The following is a 23,927-nucleotide window of genomic DNA, read 5'->3' as shown; positions in this document are numbered from 1 at the left end:
AACTGAACAGATATCAAGAAAACGTTACAATTCTGTTAAGTAATTGAAGAAAAGAAGAAAAAGAATCGGGGAATTCAAGGAGCCAATGTCGAATTCATGATACACTGACTGACAGAGCAAATGCAACACCAAGAAGGCGTGGTCAGAACTTTATGCCAATTGCAGGGTAGACTGACGTCACTGAGGTATGCTCATGATGTGAAATGCGCCGCTATGCTGCGCACGTAGCGAACGATAAATGGGACACGGCGTTGGCGAATGGCCCACTTCGTACCGTGATTTCTCAGCCGACAGTCATTGTAGAACGTGCTGTCGTGTGCCACAGGACACGTGTATAGCTAAGAATGCCAGGCCGCCGTCAACGGAGGCATTTCCAGCAGACAGACGACTTTACGAGGGGTATGGTGATCGGGCTGAGAGGGGCAGGTTGGTCGCTTCGACAAATCGCAGCCGATACCCATAGGGATGTGTCCACGGTGCAGCGCCTGTGGCGAAGATGGTTGGCGCAGGGACATGTGGCACGTGCGAGGGGTCCAGGCGCAGCCCGAGTGACGTCAGCACGCGAGGATAGGCGCATCCGCCGCCAAGCGGTGGCAGCCCCGCACGCCACGTCAACCGCCATTCTTCAGCATGTGCAAGACACCCTGGCTGTTCCAATATCGACCAGAACAATTTCCCGTCGATTGGTTGAAGGAGGCCTGCACTCCCGGCGTCCGCTCAGAAGACTACCATTGACTCCACAGCATAGACGTGCACGCCTGGCATGGTGCCGGGCTAGAGCGACTTGGATGAGGGAATGGCGGAACGTCGTGTTCTCCGATGAGTCACGCTTCTGTTCTGTCAGTGATAGTCACCGCAGACGCGTGTGGCGTCGGGGTGGAGAAAGGTGAAATCCGGCAGTAACTTTGGAGCGCCCCACCGCTAGACAACGCGGCATCATGGTTTGGGGCGCTATTGCGTATGATTCCACGTCACCTCTAGTGCGTATTCAAGGCACGTTAAATGCCCACCGCTACGTGCAGCATGTGCTGCGGCCGGTGGCACTCCCGTACCTTCAGGGGCTGCCCAATGCTCTGTTTCAGCAGGATAATGCCCGCCCACACACTGCTCGCATCTCCCAACAGGCTCTACGAGGTGTACAGATGCTTCCGTGGCCAGCGTACTCTCCGGATCTCTCACCAATCGAACACGTGTGGGATCTCATTGGACGCCGTTTGCAAACTCTGCCTCAGCCTCGTACGGACGACCAACTGTGGCAAATGGTTGACAGAGAATGGAGAACCATCCCTCAGGACACCATCCGCACTCTTATTGACTCTGTACCTCGACGTGTTTCTGCGTGCATCGCCGCTCGCGGTGGTCCTACATCCTACTGAGTCAATGCCGTGCGCATTGTGTAACCTGCATATCGGTTTGAAATAAACATCAATTATTCTTCCGTGCCGACTCTGTTTTTTCCCCAACTTTTATCCCTTTCGAACCACTCCTCCTTGGTGTTGCATTGTCACTGTCAGTCAGTGTACTTTAGATGATTTTATTTTCAGCATTACGTTTTTTGCAAGTGAACACGTCGACCTCCAAAGAGCAACAGTACACACGTACCTGATGTGCAGCTGTTGTTCGAGTGAAAGATGAAATTCCAAGATTTGAGAAGGTTATATTTATAAAGGTAAAGGATTGGGACGTTCGCATTGTGTCACTAATTGCTGAGCTTTCCAACTCTCGGAAGGAGGAAGGGGTTGCTGACTCTCCTGGCAGTGTTTTATATAGGATCATAAGAATCATAGTTGACCTTTAAGTTACATGATCTTTAAGAATAATAGCACAGTAGACCATTATTATTAATAGTGTAAAATATCAAAATAAAAACGGAAATTCAAATCTAACAAAGGAAAAACTAGTCAAACTGGAAAATTGGCACTAAAAATGGACTTAGAATGGAGAATAGGCACTAACGTCAAAATAGGCATTTTTAGGCATTATAAAACTGCGTTAAATAGACCTAAACGTTCACGAAACGTGTAAATTTAAAAGGAAAAAATAGGCATTTGCCTAAAATCTGCTGTCTGTTAATAATAGATGAAATGATATTTGAGTGTGTTGCTGGAATCAATAATGCCGGAGAAAACCGAAGTACCCAGAGAAAAACCTGTCCCGCCTCCTCTTTGTTCAGCACAAATCTCACATGGAGTGAGCAAGATAGGCCAGCGCACTGCCGCCTGAGACACGGAGGCTCTCAATAATAACAATAATTATTTTATTGGTCTGGCTCCTTGGAGAATGGTCAGCGTCGTAGCCTTCCGTTCAGAGAGTTCCAGGTTCGATTCCCGGTCGGGTTGATGTTTGGTTAATTTCTTTGGCATGCGGATCAGCTGTTTGTCTCAATATACACCTCTTCATTCACACAACACATCATATTACCAATCACAACAGAAACATGTAATAGTAAATATATCCCTCTTCATTTATTTAATATCGAGAAGGATTGAAATGAAATGGCGTATGGCTTTTAGTGCTGGGAGTGTCCGAAGACATGTTCGGTTCGCCAGGTGCAGGTCTTTTGATCTGACGCCTGTAGGCGACCCGCGCGTCGTGATGAAATGATGGTGTAGACAACACACACACACACACACACACACACACACACACACACACACACACACACACACACACACACACACACACACACACACAGCCCCTGTGCCAGAGAAATGAACCGATGGTGGTTAAAATTCCCAATCCTGCCGGGAATCGAACCCGGGACCCCTGTGACCAAAGGCACTGTATTTGCCAAAGGCCAGCACGCTAACCATTTAGCCTTGGAGCCGGACATCGAGAAGGATATCTGACCGTGAAACGAGGCTATGTTCACACGTGTGACAGTTCGTCCCGCGACTAAACAAGGGTGCAGGAAAACCGGCACAATATTAGTAGTACGAACGAAATGTCAGTGGGATCATTCCGTCCCAGTGGCGCATGCCTGTTTATTCACTGCGTTTGTCGTTCTCGATATCGGTAACATTTGAGAGCGAAATACGACAACTTCGTGTCAAAGGACTGCGGTATATTGAAGTACTCCTGTGGGGATGATGATTTCCACCTCGTTATTTCTTAAAATCTCGGATGCTAAAGCATTTTTTCTTTCGAGGTCATTGGTTCGTTCGCCAAGCTACCGTATATTCTACTTCGAGAAAGGAATAAATTCTATTTTATTGGTCAATTTGGAGATGAATTTACACAGAAATAAAATAGAACGGAGGCAGTAAACTAGCAGCTGATGGGCTTTATCTACCATTACTTTCACTTTCTTGCAGTAAAAACTGTCAGAGAGTTTCTCTCGGGCATTGGAACTTTCTCTTGCATAGTTCTTGGATGGAACTGTGTCGTGGTTTTTATATTTGCGGCTGCACTATAAATATATCGTGCTATGTTTATGTTCTTTGCTGCAACGTCGGAACCTTGGAACGCAGGAACCCGGAACGTCTCGCGTCACCTCGTGTGTGAGCGTCTGGCATTGGTCTAGCACAGCCTGTTTGGCGAGGGTGTGCGTGGAGGGGGTAAAACCTTGAACCTGAGCACGAGACGTGGCGCCGGTGCCGGTGGGTGCACTCACTCATTCTCTTTGGGTTTGGGTGGGTGTGATCATGTGATCGAAGAGGACAAAAGAAGTATACTTGCTCACGAGTGACGCAAGTGGCAAGGAGGACTTGTGTAGTAATATTTAGGTTTGTCGGTTGTATCATTTATATCCTCTTTGGTTTTAATAGTGGTTTGTTTGGATTATACAATATTCATGAGACATCGATGGAATGGATGTCCTGCTGTGGTGGAACGTTTTGAAAGCATTTCAGAACAAGACAGCCGGCTAAAATGAAGTAAGAAGTAGTGAGTGAACTTGGTAGAGAATGCAGGTAATATTCGTATATCTCACACAGGATCGCACAGGATAGTTTTCCTTCGACATCGAAATGAAAATAGTATCTAAGAATGTGATATTTGGCGGACTTCTGTCCTACGCAGCATTGGAAGTTCTAGCACGTCTCTATTTATATTACAATAGGAAGAAGAAAACAGAATTAATAAACGAAGTGTTCTTTTTCTCAGACAAAAGTGTTGCTTGTAGTGTTGAACATACTTCTAACAGTAGCCCGTGTAAAAACCCAAGTTGTGCTTATTCAGTTATTGGAACGATTATAAACTGCATCGAGAAAACCAGTGAATCGCTTGAAGTTTGTATCTACATTGTAACTTATTTTGATTTGGCAGATGCAATTTTGAAGGTGCATCGAAAGGGTAAAAGAGTAAGAGTAATTGCTGATGCTGACACGTCTGAGTGTTCTCAGTCGCAAATTAAACACTTACGGCAGGGTGGTATTCCTGTACGAATGAAGAAATCGCCGTTTATCATGCATCACAAGTTTTTCATTGTTGATGGTAAAATTTTGATGACTGGTTCATTCAATTGGACAATGCAAGCTATGACAGGTAATTGGGACAATGTTATAATTACTTCTGATCCTAACATAGTGAAACCTTTTAAGAGACATTTTAATGAACTGTGGACTGAGTTTTCTCATTTAGTTGGAATTTGACTGTGTAATACATGAAAGAGACTGATAGTTTTGTTAAACAAACCATGAAAACCTGGCATTATAGGGCTATTTATTATCTCACAGCATTCTGATGGTTGAACATTGAGATTAATTATTTTAATGAAATGAAGTATAGGTACCTAATCACTCTTGAATTATTATTGATCGTGCTCTCGAATGGTGGGTGTCACTGGCATTTGCTGGGAATAACACATCTCGACCAGCAGTTACATTTACATGTATAGCCTACGCAATTGAACAAATTATAATCCCTTATGATTGAAAGATAACCAATAATTTGACATTCTACATGAATTTGTCATAGTTTTGATAGTTGTGTTAAGCAGCATTCATAGTGTCATTGAATTGTCATCCACTGTTGGAGAGTTCTACCAAGTTATCAGTACACTAGGGGTTTGTTAGTGGAAGCCAGCGGCCTTCCATTTTGTTCCACTTTTTTTTGTTGTAGAGAAATAAGCACACTATATCATTTGTAGGAAGAATTCACACTACTGTCGATTTGTAAAGTGAGTACGCATCTTCTATGTCTTCAGTCATGTAAATTATTTATTTTATGGCTTCTATACAGTGTCTGAGGACATGTTCGGCTTGGCTGCTGCTGTCATTCTATGTGATGCCCACGGACGGTGTGTGCATCTGGATACAGGATGATTATTATAATGCCGAGAGAGGGTGAAATGTAGTATAGGCTACTGTTGTTGAATAGCACCCCCCAAGGGACTACTCAAAGCTTATGTCCCCATGCAGTGGACTGATCACCCTCACTCCAGAGGTACACCATGGAGAGGTTTGAAATTCAATCCAGGTTTCTGGCATACAATCTAGTGATTGCATTGCATTACACCAGCATCCTGATGGTGAATACGGTGGTAGAAATTCAGTAAGGGTTACATTACTTTTATAGCATGATAAGGATGTAATATGTTGGAAATCTTCAGTGGAATACCTTGTAGAGGAGAGATGTGTTCACTGCGACAGTTAAGAACCCACCCGCCGTCCCCCAAAAGTAATTTTGCTTTTATAACCTAATACAACTTATGGTATACGTATATATTTTTTTTACATCAGTAGGACACTTAAAAAAGAAAAATTAGTTGCGAATCTATATATAGTTCTGTTATTATGAGTTTCGACTTGATGTTTGAGCGCTGCCTTTTGGCGGAGGGTAAGTGAATTAATCAACAGCCAATCATAGGCAGCTGATCACTCCGGCAGAGCGCGTTAGACTCCAGTTTCAGTTAGTAGTGTTGTCGATATGTTGTTTACTGTAACCACGTGCTATCAGCTGTGTGTTGTATTGTGCTCAGTTCTTTTCGCAGTCTTTGTGTGTCTTCGTGCTAGGTGGTTGTTCGGTTATATTTCGTAGTGTAGAGTTTATAAATGATTTGTTTAGTATTTTTAATAGTATAGCGCGTTATATTGTAGTGAATAGTGTGTAACAGGTGATCTAGTTTATATAGTGGTTTAGTTTAATATTTATCGTCGCCATAAGACCTATCTGTGTCGGTGCGACGTAAAGCCCCTAGCAAAAAAAAAAAAGTTTAATATTTCGTTCGGTAGTAATATAGTAGGTTAATTTTAGGCCCGTGTGTGAATTTTATATTCTGTCATGTCGGCGCCTACGTCTTAGGATGAAGCTCCCAAGAGAAGAAAGCTCTTCGGATGCGGTACTCCACTAAAGACCCAGGCCCGGGAAATTGTTTGTAATCTTAGAGAATCATTCTTGACAAAGCATCAACAATGGCGGGTAGAAAGAATGACCTGATTAAGTGGGAGAAAGAGCACAATATTTCGGTTCGCGATGACATGGGGAAGGTGGATCATATGCATGTCTTGAAACAAAACAATCCCCAGTGCCTAGTTTAAGTGGTGGATGAAATAGCCAGAAGGAACGGGCATAAAGTAGTTCACCTTCTACTATACCAATGCCATTTTAACATCTTATAACAGATTGGGCCCAATTTAAGAATTATATAGCTGAGAATAACCGACTCTTCACAGTTTCGGAAGTTGAAAGACTTATTTTCGAAGCCGTAGGCCGTATAAGTTGCGGAGGACTGGAGCAACGTTGTGAGACACACGAAATCCGAGATGATTAAAGCTCACAGACGATTATGTTGAATACTTTATTATCTCTGTAGGATCAAGCGAGAGTGAAACCTCAACATACGATGACAATGCCGATAGTGACTCAGAAATGAGTGGTATATTCGCTTTGTAGGATTATTTCGTTATGGGAAACTGAATCTAAAAGCAACGCGAGATTTTCTACATGGTGAGTAGAAATTCAATTTAATTTTCTCACTTTTTATCTGTTCGAGCAATGACATATTTTTATCTTGTAGCTTTATCCTAAATGTGTTGTGTATTATTGTTCATCTTATGTGAATCATGTATGTTGCTGAAAAGAATAACTCGTTATGGACTTATATTCTAGTATTTGCATTTCTGTTCGTGTTGTGTGCCGTAAATCAGCTGTTGTATTCATAGCAGTTTGGCACCACCGTCTGACTTCCGGCTAACTGTCAAGTCGAAACTCATAAAAACGGGACTATAGACTTGATATTATAACGGTCATGTCCAGCAGGTATGAAAATGAACAAGTAAACTAAGATTGTAGAAGGTTAGTGTGTGATTTTGGATCAAGAATTTGAATTTGAATGAGGGGAAAAGATGGTTATTAAGGGTCGTATTCAAGAACAAGACTTTGAGCGGATACTTTACAAAGTTTACTTTGATAGGCAAGTCTAACTTAGCTCTCAGTCTGTTTCATAGACGCTACTTTCTTCAAATTCAACTTTGGCTGAAGTAAACTTTGCAAAGTCGAGATTTTATGAACTGTATTTGAGGTTGGGAATGATACCGTCTGTAATAATAATAGAAAACGAGAGAAGAGCGACTTCCAGCAAGTATTTTTAGTTATTTCTAATTTGGCCTAGGATATCCTTTTTAGCTCGACTATGGAAGAAAAGAAGATAAAAGATTTTCAGCTTGTGAAAACTTTCTGGCAATCAGTACAGATACCCTTCTAAGTATTGTGCTGATTGTTGGTTGGCTTATATTCTGTAAGTCAGCAGAAACTAGTTTGAAAATTGCCGCGGGAAAAAAAAAAATTAGGCCTGCAACTAGAACATTGCACTTATTCATTTAACATAACCTCAATCAGTTAAATGTAAAAGCATTATAGTAAATACTAAATTAATATACACTAAGTCTAGTAGGCCTAATTCACATTTACCCGTGGCATAATATCTTAAAACAATTATCAGTTGTATCATTGGAGGAGTAGGTAGCTCTGTTTGATTCTTCTGTCATCGTTACCTTGGAACTATCTTCAGGGATACTCTAGTGTTCGACGAGACTGCTGTAATGAAAGACCTTCACAATAAGCTCCAACTTCTAACATCGTCGCCACTGCTTAAGGAAGACCAAAAGCTCATAGTACTAAATTCCTCAATCTGTCCCACCCTGATATACCCTTTCCTGACATGTAGTTTCAAGAAAATTGCACAGAAATTTTTATCTGATAGCGATAAAATGATTAAAAGTGCAACAAAGGAGATATTGCAGTTGCCGACGGATACCCCAGATGGCATGATGTACACCGAAAAGAAATACAAAGGACTCGCTCTGTTTAAAACCTCGTGGGAAGTTTACCTACAATGCATTAATGCCTGCAATATCTTGCCGAAGACTAAACATCCACTTGGTGTCGCTTTGAGAGATTGTCATGCGGAGAGTCGGGAATGTATAGAACGCCTAAAACTAACAAATGCTGATACCCAGAAAATAACCGCCAAGAACGGCCTGTACGATACTAAGAAGATCCGTCAAGAGCTACGAGAACGTGAATTCACCTGGTGTTCACTACCGCAAAAGGGACTCGGAGTATAACTTTACGAAGAGTATACACCAGCAAACTCTTGGGTGTGAGATCACACCGGACTGTCTTGTTATGAGTGGAGAGAGGCTATAAAGATGACTGCTAATGTTTCTGCGGTGCGCGCGGTGCCAGGCAGATCCCTGGACAACAACCTCTGTCGGCATTGCCACGGAGAGAAAGAAACTCTTGGTCATGCCCTGGGATTCTGCACATGCGGGGAGCTCCTTAGAAACATGCGGCACCACCAGATCAGATCCTTCATTGCCACAGAACTGAGAAAGAAGGGATTCAGTGTACATGAGGGGGTACACGGACTGGCCATAAATGGTAGTTCGCAAAGAATTGACATCATAGCCTTTAAAGACAACAGCTCTCAAGGATTCATATTAGATCCGACGGTCAGGTTCGAGCACCATAGCGTCAGCCAGAGGAGGTTAATCTAGAAAAGATTAACAAATACAAACCCACTATCCCTTACTACAAATCTAAATACCACCTTCAGGAAATTGAAATAATAGGGATAATGGTCGGAGCTCATGGTACCATACCTCGTCACTTCGTCGCCACATGGAAGCGTTTCCAACTCCCAATGAAGCTCATCCCGGAAATCGCGACCCTCGCCCTCCGAGCCTCCATCAAGATCATGAGGCACCACCTCTACAGCTAATTTTGAATTTTCTTTTATTAATACATATGTACATAAAATTGATATGTTTTACCTTGTTCTTAGCGGCAGCCTGTAAATACAGGAGGTCTTTCCAAAATAAATGGAAATTATATATATATTTGAACATCGCAAAGATGTCTAAAATGTTTATCGAATTTGTACCTAATTTTGAAATCTCTATCACTGTAGAACTCTTATCGTATTCTGCGTATCTCATATAACTCGACGAAGAGTATATGCGGCTTGGATAATCTCCTGGACATCTTCAAGATTGGCAAATATTTTACGTGCTGTGGACAGCAGGGATATGCCACGGTAGTTACCACAGGTACTTCGGTCGCCCTTTTTGAAGATGGTGACTCTTCTTCTTTTTCTACTGCTTTTCACACACCTGTGGGGTCGCGGGTGCGAACTGCGACGCACATGTGGATTTGGCTGTTTTACGGCCGGATGCCCTTCCTGACGCCAACCCTATATGGGGGGATGTAATCACTATTGTGTTTCTGTGGTGGTTGTATGGATACGAAGAGGAGAGTGTTGAGACAAACTCAAACAGCCAGTCCCTGAGCCAGAAGAATTAATCAGAAGCGATTAAAATCCCCGACCTGGCCGGGAATTGAACCCGTGACCCTCTGAACCGAAGGACCGTACGCTGACCATTCAGCCAGCAAGTCAGACTTTTTGAAGATGGTGACTATGGTAGAATTTTTCATGTTGGCAGGTACTTTCTGGGTTTCTCATATCAAAAGGATCAAAGAAAAGAGAGGTAAGCCTCCATTTAAAATGAGTTCTAGAGGGATATTGTTTGATTTGAGGCTGAGAAGAGCTTTGTTGTATTCTTGAAAAGTTGGGGGCATTGCAATCCAAGGTTGCATACAGTGTTGTGGGACATGCTGGAGGAAGTTTTCAGCTGCACTGGAACTGAGGTTTAAAAGCGAATTGAAGTGCTCTTTCCAGCGTCTCAGGATGTTTTGGCTGTCATTAAGAATGGTAGTATTGTCGGCAGATATTTCCAGATGAGGTGCAGACAGGTCCATAAATCTGTTTTAGTCCAGCATAAAAATTACGTAGGTCCCTAGCATCTGACAAATTTTTTGTAGTTCTTTGCCTTTTTGTTGCCACCAGTTGTTCTTTATGTCCCTGATTTTAGCTTGACATTTCTGCTTCAGCTCATGAAAGCACGTTTCTTCATCTGAGAATATGAATCTTGTGTGAAGGATAAAAATGCATTTGCACAAAGCGGACTAAACATGAACTGCAGGTGAAAAACATAGGCCTATACTCGGATACAAGTAACGGCTGATGGCCAAATCCATGGTAACGACTTTGAGTTCAGGAAATCTGGAAGAAGTGAGTGGATATTTTGATGATGTGTAGGTTAAACTAGAGTAGTAGAGTTATGATTTTATAGCAACAAAATTATTAATTGTATATATTGCTTTCACAACCACAAGAATGATGGTATCATGAAAGCTAACTTTTCATCTTGAGTGGCCATCCCCTAGCTGTAGCTCAGATCCCCGCCAGAAGACCAAGTGACACCAAGACCATAGTAGCTTAACAAGGAAAGCATTTGACAGAGATTCATAAGGGTGTGGGCTCGGTTCCCACCAATATCCATTTGGGCACTTTTGTTCTGTATGTAGCATCTCTACGGCAGAATTTGAAAGGAAAACTGATTTTAACAAAGTTTTGATATTGCTTAACTCTTGTGAGTAGTAGATGTGAACAGTAGGCCAAAAGAAGGCAATGGAGCATTTAGTCATGGATGAAATTCATAAGAACATTAAAAAGAGATTGGGAAGACAGGCAACAAAAGCCATGTTGTTTGCAGATGATATAGTGATATGGGGCGAGGATGAAACGGAAGTGTAAAAACAAGTAGATGTATGGAATCAAGAGAGAGAAAAATTTGGGATGAAAGTAAGCACGGAGAAAAGTAAAAAAAAAAAAAAAAAAAAAAAAAAAATAGTGATGACAAGGGGAAGGAAGGAAGGAAGAAGAAAGATAAAACTGAATGGTAAAATTCTGGAAGTGGTTAAAAGGTTCAGGTACTTGCAAGTGTGATCACAGAAGATGGAAAGATTACTGAGGAAATTGGAAAAAGAATACAAGCAAACAGCTTTTACCAGAGTTTAAGCGGTATTTTGTGGAACCGAGATGTCCAGAAGAAATGTAAGAAAGTACTCCATTCAACCTATTATGAACCCAAACTAACCTATGCAGCTGGATCGTGGACTACAACAAAACAAGAGGAGAGTAGAATACAGGCAGCGGAAATGAAATTCCTAAGAGGTATCGAGGGTAAGACCAGAACGGATAGAATTGGAAATGAAGAGATGAGGAAAAGGACAGGAATCTTGAAATTTCAAGACAGGATAGAAACAACAAAGCTAAAGTGGTATGGGCATATGATGAGAACAGAAGAAGAGAGAGTGCCAAAAAAACTTTTTCAGGAGAAGTTAATAGGAAAGAGACCACGAGGAAGACCCCGAAAGAGATGGACAGATTCAGTGTGGGAGTGCATAGAGAAGAGGGGAGGAAAACCAGAAGATGTACTTAAAAAAAAGGAGAAGAGAGGTGGAGAGACAGGCAGTGATGGAGGTCCTTGATTCACAGCCCGACCTGGGCAGCTGGAAACGGAAAATGATGATGATGTTTTTCTTTTAAAGAATGATTTTTGCTGATTGCGGAATGTCCTACCAGTCATTAGTTGGCACAGTCCCTTGTAACAATCGCACTGACAAGGATGAACATGTTTAAACTCTTTCCTACAAAGCGAAATTAGCAACCGTTGATGGATGGCCTTGACCGAGACACATAAGAAATATTTATGATGATTTGATTTTCCCATAAGGAAATTTGACACTTTTTTTTTGTAACACACAGACCTCCAGAACATCAAACTCCGGCTCTCCACACAGCCTCCAACAGTGCAGTGTTGGGCCAGAACAGCTGAAATTCATGACTACAAAGCGACACTGAACTCTGCATGGCCATCTGATGTTCTCACTCCTTGCTGAAATGACTGTAAAACTTTGTTGGCAGTTTGCCAAATATAGGTTACAGCAGTTCTAGCAACCTCACTTGTCAGCGTTGTCGCATTATACATTGACCTGTTGCAAACACAAAAACACCTTTCTTGTTGTGCAGACAGTATGCGCTGCGTCCTTAGAAAAGTCTCTCTGTTTTGTGACAGAGATTGCCCTGGACTCTGGACAGAATGTGAATTAATGATAAACAACTTACCTTTATTAGTGCGCGGCAGGTGCCTCTGTGGTCGAGTGTCGGCCTCCGGATCCCAAGATAGCAGGTTCAAACCCGGCAGAGGAAGTCAGATTTTTGAAGGACAGAAAAAAGTTATTCGAGACTCCATGTCATACAGTGTCAGCATGTGAAAGACAAAATTATTAAATCTCAGCCACAGACGTCCAAGAGAGTTTCAGTTTACTCTGTCTGCCATCTAGTAGGCCTAGAGTAAAATGGAGCGTCGAAATAGATGAGCAGCCAGCCAGATGGTGTCAAATTAAAATGTGTGGACACGGCAGCTGAGGCCATACGATTATTATTATTATTATTATTATTATTATTATTATTATTATTATTATTATTATTATTTTGTGCGGGAGATACAGTCTGCTGGCTGGTGGAGCCGCCATGTTTGGTTTTCTTATTTTCAGCGAATGTGGTAACCGTGTAGAGCTCTATCATACATGAACATTGCCTTCATGACAGCTCATTGCAGCTGGCCAATAGCAGCAAAGAAAGTGGTCCCATACTTTCAGGCTGTTTGGTTTTAATTCTACTATATAAGTAGTAATATTTTTTAGGGTATGTTCGGGTGTCGCTGGCAAGCATCAAGGAAGGATCTCTCCTCTCTGCTAATTCAGGTATTGTAAAACATTATTTTTTCTATAATTCCAACACAACACGACTGGCTCCTACCAAAGCACCACAGAAATGACTTTCTCAAGATGACTGACTGATGTTCGTTAGCTGCATTCTTTATAGACCTGCAGAAGATTCTCCTTGGAAACAACTTGGCGAACAAAATGGAAATGAGGTGGGGAGCTATCAATATTAATGGGGCTTATGGAAGAAACAAAGTAGAACTGGCTGAGTCAGCTAAGAGGATGCATCCGGATGTGCTAGGAGTAAGTGATATTCGGGTAAGGGAAGATAACGAGGAAGAGATACGAGATTATAAAGTGTACTTGACAGGTGTTAGAAAGGGAAGAGCAGAGTATGGGGTAGGGCTGTTTATTAGGAATACCACTGCACGCAACATAGTTTCTGTTAGGCACGTAAATGAGCAAATGATGTGGGTAGATTTGTCAGTTGGAGGAATTAGGACGAGAATTGTCTCAGTGTATTCACCATGTGAGGGTGCAGATGAGGATGAACTTGACAAGTTATATGAAGCATTGAGTGACATCGTGGTCAGGGTCAATAGCAAGGATAGTATAGTGCTAATGTGCGATTTCAATGCGAGAGTTGGAAATAGAACTGAAGGATACGAAAGGGTGATAGGTATATGTGGGGAAGATATGGAAGCTAATAGGAATGGGAAGCGTTTGCTGGACTGCTAGTATGGGTTTAGCAGTTACGAATGCATTCTTCAAGCATAAGGCTATTCCCCTCTACACATGGGAGGCTAGAGGCACCAGATCCATAATAGACAATATCTTAACCGACTTCGAATTCAGGAAATCTGTTGGGAATGTACAAGTTTACCGGGGATTTTTTTATGATACGGGCCACTATCTGATCTGTAGTGAATTAAGTATCTCTAGGCCTAGGGTAGAGAAAGTGGAATCTGTCTGCAAACGAATAAGGGTAGAAAATCTCCAGGATGAGGAAGTTAGACAGAAGTACATGGATATGATTAGTGAGTAGTTTTGAACAGTAGACTGTAAACAGGTTCAGGATATAGAAAGAGAATGGGTGGCATACAGGGATGCTGTAGTAGAAACAGCAAGGGAATGCCTAGCAACAACTGTGTGTAAAGATGGGAAAAGGCAAACATCTTGGTGGAATGATGAAGTGAGGCAGCTTGTAAACGTAAAAAGAAGGCTTATCAGAAATGGCTCCAAACAAGGGCCGAGGCAGACAGGGATTTGTACGTAGATGAAAGAAACAGAGTGAAACAAATAGTTGTTGAATCCAAAAAGAAGTCGTGGGAAGATTTTGGTAATAACCTGGAAAGGCTAGGTCAAGCAGCAGGGAAACTTTCTGGACAGTAATAGGAAGGGAGGGAAGAAGGAAATGAACAGTATTGTGAGTAATTCAGGTGATCTCATAATAGATCCCAGGGTGAAATTACACTTGAAATATAGTGGAAATGCAGGGATGAAATGGCTTCATAGAGTAGTAAGATTAGCATGGAGTGTTGGTAAGGTACCTTCAGATTGGACAAAAGCAATAATTGCACCTATCTATAAGCAAGGGAACAGGAAGGATTGCAACAACTATCGAGGTATCTCATTGTTTAGTATACCAGGCAAAGTATTCACTGGCATCTTGGAAGGGAGGGTGCGATCAGTGGTTGAGAGGAAGTTGGATGAAAACCAGTGTGGTTTCAGACCACAGAGAAACTGTCAGGATCAGATTTTTAGTATGCGCCAGGTAATTGAAAAATGCTACGAGAGGAATAGGCAGTTGTGCTTATGTTTCGTAGATCTAGAGAAAGCATATGACAGGGTACCGAGGGAAAAGATGTTCGCCATACTGGGGGACTATGGAATTAAAGGTAGATTATTAAAATCAATCAAAGGCATTTATGTTGACAATTGGGCTTCAGTGAGAAGGTATAAAGTGGCAGGGAAGGATTCAGTTAGGTGGAAATGTAGTAAGCAGTCTGGCGTATGCTAATGACTTGGTCGTAATGGCAGATTGTGCCGAAAGCCTGCAGTCTAATATCTTGAAACTTGAAAATAGGTGCAATGAGTATGGTATGAAAATTAGGCTTTTGATGACTAAATTGATGTAGGATGCAAAAGGGTTTATTTTGTCACCTATTCAATACATTATAAGTTTTTAAACACTTAGGAATTTATTATTAATTCCATTTGAGACATGTTTCGCCCTTCATTGAGGGCATCATCAGTCAAATTACCTCCTCAAGGCAAAAATCAGGTACCTGATTAATAATTAAATTGTAAATATTAAGATACATTACAATGGGAAAGTTAAGCAACCAAGAAAAACTTGTTCAGTGATGATACAGTTAATATAAGTTTATAGACATAGTAGTCGGCACCAATGCGTAAAATCACTGGGTATTTTAGCAGAGTCCAGCAGTGGTGTTCCGAAGAACAATTGACGCTACTATTAGTAAATCATAGGAAATTATAAAGTTTATACAAATATTTACATTGAAACAGTTAGGGGAGAAAGGGTATAAAGTGTCTGGTGTCAATGTTCGTAACATTAATTACTGCTGTTGGTTGAATGATTACAGGTTGACATGGTAACTATACAGTAAATTTTCAATATCCAATTGAACAGTTGAGAAATTACAAGGTTATATACATATAATATACATGAAGGAGGATCCTTCATAGTCAATAAACACTCACCAACAAATAGCTTCTCAGTGACACATCAGATAACTTCCACTTCATACAACACAACTTTTAACAACACGCTAGAATCCAGCGCACACCGGCACGAACATTGGCGTGCTCCTCTTCACGGACAGGAAAAGAAGATGCCTCGTCCCAGCTATGACGCTCTGACTCTGTAGTAATATATTTTATTTCCTCCACTGCAGTTTATACCATAAGCAACTCCATTCTATTTCACCAGGCCAGCAGCACAAAACAATAACTTTGTCCCGAGGTCCTTTTAGTTTTCATTTACGGAATAATATCAATTTAAAGTCTCACTAGCATCTTACACTGATGTTTCCACATAGTATTCAAAGCCACATGAAGTTAACTAAACTAAAAAGCGAAAGATTCTAACCCGCAACATATTCCCAATAAATGCACCGTGTACTCATTGACACCCAATGAGTCTCCGTCCATGCCGACCAAATTCACCGTACTGAACCCGGGACTTCAACCAGACAATTTTCAGTTTGGCTACACCATAGAACCTCATTTGACATTCTTGAAAAAACTGTGGAATATTTTTCACTGCCCCATGTGATTATTAACTAAGGTTGGACCGCTCTGCATATTACTGATGTGTTAATGCTGCAATCGTCATCCAACGACTAAAACAACGGGACGCACCTGATGCCAGACATTTTTATATCCTTTCTCACCAAGCTGCTCTCTTGTAAATATAAGCTTGTAATTTCTCAACTGTTCAATTGGATATTATAAATTTACTGCATAGTTACCCTGTCAACCTGCAATCGTTCAACCAACGGCAGTAATTAATGTTACGAACATCGACGCCATATACTTTATACTACCCTTTCTCCCCTAACTGTTTCAATGTAAATATTTGTATAAACTTTATAATTTCCTATGATTTTCTAATAGTAGCATCAATTATTCTTTGGAACACCGCAGCTGGACTCTGCTAAAATACCCAGTGATTTTACTCATTGGTGCCGACTACTGTGTCTATAAACTTATATTGTTTAACTGTATCATCACTGAACAAGTTTTTCTTGGTTGCTTAACTTTCCCATTGTAATGTATCTTAATGTTTACAATTTAATTACTAATCAGGTACCTGAATTTTGCCTTGAGGAGGTAATTTGACTGACGGTGCCCTCAATGAAGGGCGAAACATGTCTCAGATGGAATCAATAATAAATTCCTAAGTGTTTAAAAATTTATAATGTATTGAAGAGGTGACACAATAAACCCTTTAGCATCTTACGTTCAGTATCTTCAATACGGATTAACAATGATATTTATCACTTGCAAGACTAAATTGATGTCAGGAGGTAAGAAATTCAAGAGAATTGAATGTCAGATTGGTGATATGAAGCTAGAACAGGTAGAAAATTTCTAGTATTTAGGTTGTGTGTTCTCCCAGGATGGTAATATAGTAAGCGAGACTGAATCGAGGTGTAGTAAAGCTAATGCAGTGAGCTTGCAGTTGCGATCACCAGTATTCTGTAAGAAGGAAGTCAGCTCCAAGACGAAACTATTTTTACATTGGTCTGTTTTCAGACCAACATTGCTTTACGGGAGCGAAAGCTGGTTGGACTCAGGATATCTTATTCATAAGTTAGAAGTAACAAACATGAAAGTAGCGAGAATGATTGCTGGTACAAACTGGTGGGAACAATGGCAAGAGGGTACTTGGAAGGAGGAGATAAAGGCTCATTTAGGAATGAACTCTCTGGATGAAGCTGTACGCATAAACCGGCTTCAGTGGTGGGGTCATGTGAGGCGAATGGAGGAGGATAGGTTATGTAGGAGAATAATGGACTCTGTTATGGAGGGTAAGAGAAGTAGAGGTAGACCAAGACGACGATGGTTAGACTCGGTTTCTAACGATTTAAAGATAAGAGGTATAGAACTAAATGAGGCCACAGCACTAGTTGCAAATAGACGATTGTGACGACGTTTAGTAAATTCACAGGGGCTTGCAGACTGAACGCTGAAAGGCATAACAGTCTATAAGGATAATGTATGTATGTTAAGTTAACTGTAGATCGTATGACCAGCTGAGGATGACCTCTGTGAAGGTCGAAACCAGTACTGTATAGTAACAAGATATAATAAAGTATTGATTAGGTGACAGGTACCCATTCTTTGTAATTGTGGATTAATGATTGTTGATTACATTGCATATTTTACCATAGGGCTTTGGTCCGAAGTCAAGGTACAGTTACATAAAATTTTCACTCAGCAGAATACAGAATACCAAAATGAAAGTGATTGTCTAATTTAAGTTTTAATATAACTTGTAAGTTCTTCAGTATGTCGAATGCAAATTTAACACTTGGAACACTTTAAACTATAAAAACTAAACAGTTAAGTGGAATGATTTTTATTCTACAAAAACATCCTCAGATTCTAATAAAACCATGCATATATTCGTACAAAATTGTTTTTGTTGTGTCCACTTATAATTGTTCATTTTTACAGGTATTTTATAATATTCCAACTGTTTGTTCATGTTCAACTAACTGAAAAGCTTCTAAATTATATAAATTACGATGGTTGCTAGTATAAAATTACTGTGATGCCAGGTAGGTAATTATTTATTTCAGTTGTACAAATTTCATACCCTTCAAAAGCTAATAAACAGTCAATATTTTAATAGTATTTAATGGTTCAAATCCTACTGTCGGCAGCCCTGAAGATAGTTTTCCGTGGTTTCCCATTTTCACACGAGGCAAATGCTGGGGCTGTACCTTCAGGCCATGGCCGCTTCATTCCCACTCCTAGCCCTTTCCTGTTCCATTGTCGCCTTAAGACCTATCTGTGTCAGTGCGACGTAAAGCAGCTTGCAAAAAATAAGTCTTTACAGTTACCAGGTGGTATAAAAATTTCATTAGAAAGAAAATTTCAATTAAATTCTCCGTTCACCACGTACTGTGTATGATTTTAACACCTTAAGTGCCACGTATGCAGTAAAAAAAATTCCATCCAGGCCATTCTTTTTTTTTTTTACTATAGAGTAAAAAATGGTGCACCTTATTACAGAAATGTACCCGTTAGTCACCTTGGGCCAAAATTGTAGTCATAACATTGTGTTGAAATTGTGGTGACACATTGGTCTCACGCGGCCACTGACACTACCTTCCAGCTGTATAGGCCGCGTGAGACTAATGTGTCACCACGTATCCTAGCACAGTTCTCACCTTCCTGACACACTGGTATACGTCTGTCTCATTACCTCATGAACTACTAAAGAATAAAACTCTTATCTTTGGAAGACTGAAATCAAATCGGAAGTATAATCCAACCGATGTTACTAAAAGGAAGTTAGCAAGAGGAAAGACGAGAGCCCGGGAAAGTAACACTGATGTGGTTGTTCAGAAATGGCACTATAAAAGAGACGTGTTAATTTTGACAACTAAACACACTGGTGAGATGGTCACTATTCAGAGGAGGGATGGTGAAGAGCAAAAACCACGGAGTATTATAGAGTATAACAAATGCAAACCGTACATTCATTTACCAGATCATAAAAAGAGCTATAGTACTTCCCTGAGACGGAGTAAAATGGTACAAAAAATAGCTATAGAGATATTGATCGGCATAAGTATAGTAAATGCCATCTATATTTCCAATCAACTTGGGAATGAGAGTATATCTGTTACCCAGTTCAAAGAGGACATTGTTGAACAGTTAAAAGGTACCGGTATCAAAAATTTTCACATTCCCTCACAAGTACCAAAGAAACAGGTATTACCCCACCGACTGGAGGATGTACGCCGGCAGGGAAGACAAAGATGCAGTAATTGTTATGAAGATATCCATTAGGAATCAAGAAGGCCATATGCCATGAGGAAGACTCTACAGTATAAGTTCAAATGACCAACCTGTGAAAATTTCTTCTGTTTGGACTGTTTCTTCAAAGTGCACAAATTTGTAGTGCAATTGTGATTGTAAAACACAGTTTGACTAATATTTCTTCAGAACGTCTCATTTGTTATACTTTAAATTCATATGCAAAAAGTGTACCAATTTTGTGATGTGATTGCGAACGAGACAAAGTTACAATCTTTTTTTTAGGAAGTTCATGTAATTTTTTGTCCTATGTTTTCAATTTGTCTATAGGCCTAGACTCTGATATGAGACAATGAACAATGAATACACTATACAGTACAATATTTTGTTATTTGTACACATGACTTGATTAGGAAACAATAAATAATGTCATAATTTATTTATTGTGGGTGATACATTACTGTGACGTACAGGCTACGTCGTGCCACATCGGACTCGCAAATGGACAGGCCAAGAATAGATTCATGACGTACTGGCCATCTACTTTCATTTAACATACGTTTACATGTCAAATGTGATGACAGTATGGCACCACGGGGCGTGAGACTTTGAGAGTGCGCGTGAGTCCACAGCGGACTCGCGCGGCCCGAATGGCATTAAGTTCTGTGAGTCAACGTTGGTCTCACGTGGCACTCAAGGTGTTAACCTCTTCAATACCACCCTCCACACACACTTTTTTACGTGTTGCTGATTAGGATAAGCTGAACGCTTGTTTGCAGGCAGCCGTTTGGTGTGTCTAGCAACAGTGATAGACAGGATCCCCATTTACTGGATGTTTGAAAAGTCATTTCCGTGTTTTCAAATTACTGTCACTTGGTTATTAGTCAGACTACTTTGAAACTTTATCATTGTACTCACTAGACTTAGGTTTTGTTTGACATATCATTTCTTCATTGCAAGTGAATTATGGAATGTAAATTAAGAGTGGAAGAAGGAGGCAAGTTAGTGGTGTGATAAGAGGATTGGCAATGTGTTATACGCGTGCAAAGATGGTGGAGGTCTAATCGTGGTATTCAATTGACTTTAGATGCAAAAACAATTGAAAAGTTCGTCAGAATCTGCTAACAATGGGCAGTGTCGCAGATGCAAGATCATAAAGACTATCAACCTTAAAAACAGATGTCAGTGTTGCTATGGTTCATGAGATGTTTACCAGGAGTCCAGGGGTCTCACAAAAGTGGTCCAACAGTTTATGTGGTTGGAACCATTTTGAAAAAGGCTCTCTCATGGAAGGAATGGAAACCACATTAAGTCCACATTTGTGAAGATTGTGACTGAAGGATAGAGTTTGATGAAATCTTTTTTGGCTGGAACTGTTTGACAATATGCTGTGATCAGATGAGGCTATGGTTTTATCAGCAGACTAACTATCATTACTGAGCGACTGAGAATCCACACATTTGCATTGAAAAGAAGCAGGTAACAGTAGTGCAGGATTACATAATCTGCCAGTGTTGGTCTCTACACAATAATGAGTGGCGAAAGGAATCTGGAAATGCTGCAAAATCGTGTGTGGCCAGTAATTGCTCAGTGGGTCAACACCACACAACTTCACTTCATGCGAGGGTTTGCATGATTGTTTCCCAGTTCGATGGATCGGCAGATGTGGCCCATACGAATAGCCAACTCACAGTCCAGATCTTGTGCCCTGTGACTTTTTCCTTTGGGGATGAACAAAGGAAGAGGTGTACCAACAGAAACCAAGAACCTTGGATGAGTTGGAAGCAACAATCCCTGTTGTGCTCACGAACGTTTCACATGACGTGTTCAAGCGGCAGTTGCAAATGTACTGGATCGATTATGCAGATGTTCTGCCAATACAGGGGCTTACATGGGAAATTAGCTGATGTCAAACAAAACCTGAAGATTTGATGTGGGTGACAAGTCTCGATGTAGTCATTTACCTAACAAAGTTACAGTGATTTTTCAAACACTCTGCAGATGCCAGTATTCTGATAGACAAGGAAGACATTTTTAAGCGGAACCATTAGAGCACTAAATTGTTTATTTACAACAAGGTTGGGGAAGGAACGAGTGTTCAACAGACCAACTTGTAGGAAGAGGAAGCTGTGGAAAATGATCATGCAGGAAATTTCCAAAATCCTGACTCACATCGTTAGTGATGAAATGTGTGACAAAAATTTAGAAACCTGCGACCTACAAAAAAGAAAACACACAGAAGAGCAGGGAAGGAGTAATGTGGGAACATTTTGAGGACTCTGATGCAGTATAGAGAACCAAGGGATCATTGGTTCCACCTGAGGATTAGTTGGGTAGCAGAGATGGTACGAGGGAAGTGATACCCTGAACTGTAATAATAATGGTAAAATTTCCTTACCTGAAATGCGAAAGTTAGGTTAGAGATCCTACATGGTTTTGGCTGGACGATGTTGCATAACACTCAGCAGGCTTGCCAACGTCTGGATTGTTAGATCCGAGAAGTAACAAGGCCATTGGGTTGGGGGCCTCTACTGTCCCTTAAGTTGCTGAATTTATCTAGTGAATTTTTTGTCGTCTGTACACATCACTCACTCCAGCACATGCCATGCGAATTTCCAAATTGTCAGGGATGGCATGGAAAAAGAGGATTACAAGAGGAGAATATACAGTAGCAGCCATACAGGTGTTATTGAGTGGAAAAAATAAATACTCATTTTAATTGTTAATTGATGTACTTCAGATCGTGTAAATCTCATTGTTCTTTAATGAAACAGTCCAGGAATGTTAACTGCATAATGCATTCATTACACTGTTACTCAAATTCTCTGCTGTTGTGCCAATTTCAGGCTAAAAATTAGTGTTATTTTCATGCTCTTCTAAGTTTTATGCACTATGACCATCATCCATAGCCGTATCCTCATCCTGTAGCAAAATATTTCGTACAGTACTTAGAACTATTAATAATCTTCACCATAATGGCCAGTACTGGGTCTGTATTGACTTAATCACAGTAAATAGAGAGATGGATGAACTGTCTAGTCAATACTATGAGTTATTTTTTATATATATTTTTTAATATTTACATTACAGTCTTCGGAACAACTTCAGTTGCTTTTATATTCCTTTGACAGTCGCATGACAGCCTTGTGCACCACTTGTGTTATAACATCGACCAAGAAAATGAAATGGCGTATGGCTTTTAGTACCGGGAGTGTCCGAGGACATGTTCGGCTCGCCAGGGGCAAGTCTTTCGATTTGACGCCAGTAGGCGACCTGCGCGTCATGATGAGGATGAAATGATGATGAAGATGATACATACACCCAGCCTCCATGCCGGGAATCGAACCCGGGACCCTCGTGACCAAAGGCCAGCACGCTAATCATTTAGTCATGGGGCCGGACAACATCGACCATATAAAGTTCCTATCAACCTGGCTGCATAAACACCTATTAACTGAGGGTATTGGCTTGACAACTTGGTTTTACATCATTTTATATAATTCTTAATATCATCCTACTTGAATTTTATAAGGGAGTATTGGATCACCAAGGGCACAGTGAGTCACATCGCAACAGTGCTCGGTGCTCAATATTTTATCTGCCTATATATAGACATAATTTATATTGAGATGACAGGATGGAATTTAATTCCATGCCACTATCCATCAATTTTTAATGTGTTACATTGTACTTGTCATAGTTTTAGCTTTCTTAAAGGGGGCCCCCCATTTTCAATAGGTCTTATTGTATACACGAATTCTAAGCTAATTACCTGAAGAAGAGAATGTGCATATTCTCGAAACATGTACTAGATATAATGTAAAGAAAAAAATTAACACACAGTATTGACTAGGTGGATCATCCATCTCTCTATTTAGAGTACTTGGAATATTTCAGTTTTATGATATTCTCCCAAAAGCTTGTTCGACGAGATGATCATTGTTACGGAATGGGACTGTAATGAATTCTCTCAGAGGATAGGCAGTCACCTGGCAGGTAAGTTCCAGATGGTAGAAACTAGAAGAAGGTTGCTTATATACTGTATAGTGAATGTTGCCACATCCTTACAGAGTTTGAGCATCCAAAGCGAACATCAGTACATCATTTTTACATTAAATTATATTCCCTGGAGGAGGAAGGGTTGTGCCATCCACACAACAAAACTGTTATTTCTCAGTTCATATAACTTTTTAAGTTTTTCTAGTCTGGCAAACTAAATATAACACAGAATACTCATTAAAAAAAAATTAAAAGTTACAGAAAGACATGTTTCGGTCTACAAGAACATTCTCAAATTCTATCAAATCACTTTTAACCATACACTCAAAGAGAGAGGGGAATAAGAAAGGAACACGTATGAGGGGGGATCAAATATACACAGGATTTTATTTTTT

At 40.6% G+C, this 23,927-nt stretch overlaps 1 long non-coding RNA gene across 1 annotated transcript in view; it reads left to right on the top strand.

Moving 5' to 3' along the window:
* Positions 1-4,374: 4,374 nt before the first annotated feature.
* Positions 4,375-23,927, top strand: part of LOC136873659 (uncharacterized) — a 131,659-nt gene continuing 112,106 nt past the window's right edge. The window contains exons 1-2 of the long non-coding RNA XR_010860153.1: positions 4,375-4,485; positions 12,994-13,053. This is a non-coding gene — a long non-coding RNA (uncharacterized lncRNA). The remainder of the gene's footprint in view (positions 4,486-12,993; positions 13,054-23,927) is intronic.

Source organism: Anabrus simplex, chromosome 5 (assembly GCF_040414725.1).
Source record: "Anabrus simplex isolate iqAnaSimp1 chromosome 5, ASM4041472v1, whole genome shotgun sequence".
Classification (NCBI taxonomy): domain Eukaryota; kingdom Metazoa; phylum Arthropoda; class Insecta; order Orthoptera; family Tettigoniidae; genus Anabrus; species Anabrus simplex.
Note: the sequence above shows the minus strand (reverse complement) of the source record. Positions and strands in the feature narration are given on the sequence as shown.